At 39.4% G+C, this 1415-nt stretch overlaps 1 pseudogene; it reads left to right on the forward strand.

The window, feature by feature from the left end:
* Positions 1-203: 203 nt before the first annotated feature.
* Positions 204-901, forward strand: LOC129484027 (PRELI domain containing protein 3B-like; annotated as a pseudogene).
* Positions 902-1415: the final 514 nt, after the last annotated feature.

Raw genomic sequence — 1415 nt, forward strand, 5'->3', positions numbered from 1 at the left:
AAGGGAGAAATAAAATCCTTTTCAAACAAGCAAATGGTAAGGAAGTGTTTTACCACTAGGCCTACCTTACATAAGGTCCTTAAGGAAGTGTTAAATATGGCAACAAAAGAAAGATTTCTGCCATCAAAAAAAAAAAAAACACACACACACACACACATACACACTTGCAGGTGCAGGGGGTGGGGGCTGGTGTGGCCTCTGTGCCTCGTTGTCCCTGGCACCACCTGGACATCACTCAGGCTGCCGGCACCATGAAGATCTGGACTTCGGAGCACATCTTTGACCACCCATGGGAAACTGTTACAACAGCTGCAATGCAGAAATACCCAAACCCTATGAACCAACTGTGGTTGGAGTTGATGTGTTGGACAGACATATAGATCCCTCTGGAAAGTTGCACAGCTACAGACTTCTCAGCACAGAGTGGGGACTGCCTTCCATTGTGAAGTCTCTTATTGGTGCAGCAAGAATGAAAACATACATGCAAGAACATTCCGTAGTTGATCCTGTAGAGAAAACAATGAAACTTAAATCTACTAATATTTCATTTACAAATATGGTTTCAGTAGATGAGAGACTTACACACAAACCACATCCTCAGGACCCAGAAAAAACTATTTTGACTCAAGAAGCCATAATCACCATGAAAGGAGTTAGCCTCAGCAGTTACTTTGAAGAACTGATGGCAAGTATGATATCCTCAAACACTAGTAAAGGCCAAGAAGCAATAGAATGGGTAATACATAAATTAAATGCTGAGACTGAAGAACTGACAGCCTCAGCAAGAGGAAACATAAGGACTCCAATGGCAGCAGCAGCATTTGCAGAGAAGTGGTCATGAAAGTTGGTAGACAACGTTGGGTAGCCCAGGTCTCTCCAAGCTGACTATATATTTATTTGTTATTTAAAAAATACAACTATATTTTAGGTAGTTTTTTTTTTATAAACTGGTGTAAGACTATGTGATTTTTGATTAAAGCAGATGCAGGGCCTCTAAATAAAAGGGATCATCTGAAATTAGTGTTGTTTGAAATTACTATCTGATTTTGAGGGTTCCAGTCTTTCTGTGAAAATTCAACAAGAACTCCTTGGAAATTGGTATTGATATTGAATCTCCTTAAGGTAGAATTTTCAAGCTTTTCATATATTGGAACTCCACCTGACTTTGGACCAACCCCAGAACGGAGCAGAGCCACCTCCTATAGACACACATTGCCCTGCTGCTGTACACTTCAACAGCTTGCACAAGGGAACTCACTTAAAAGGAGAAATTGTGTAGTTTTAAAATGTATTTTGTGTAAAATAACTTGCCGTGCTATAAACCACCATTCAAAACCAGTGTTTTGATTTGGTACTTAAATTTATTTTTGGAGTGAAAATTATTACTAAAGTAACATGACTCCAACAAAAGTATG

The sequence above is a fragment of the Symphalangus syndactylus genome, chromosome 6, assembly GCF_028878055.3.
Source record: "Symphalangus syndactylus isolate Jambi chromosome 6, NHGRI_mSymSyn1-v2.1_pri, whole genome shotgun sequence".
In the NCBI taxonomy this organism is placed as follows: domain Eukaryota; kingdom Metazoa; phylum Chordata; class Mammalia; order Primates; family Hylobatidae; genus Symphalangus; species Symphalangus syndactylus.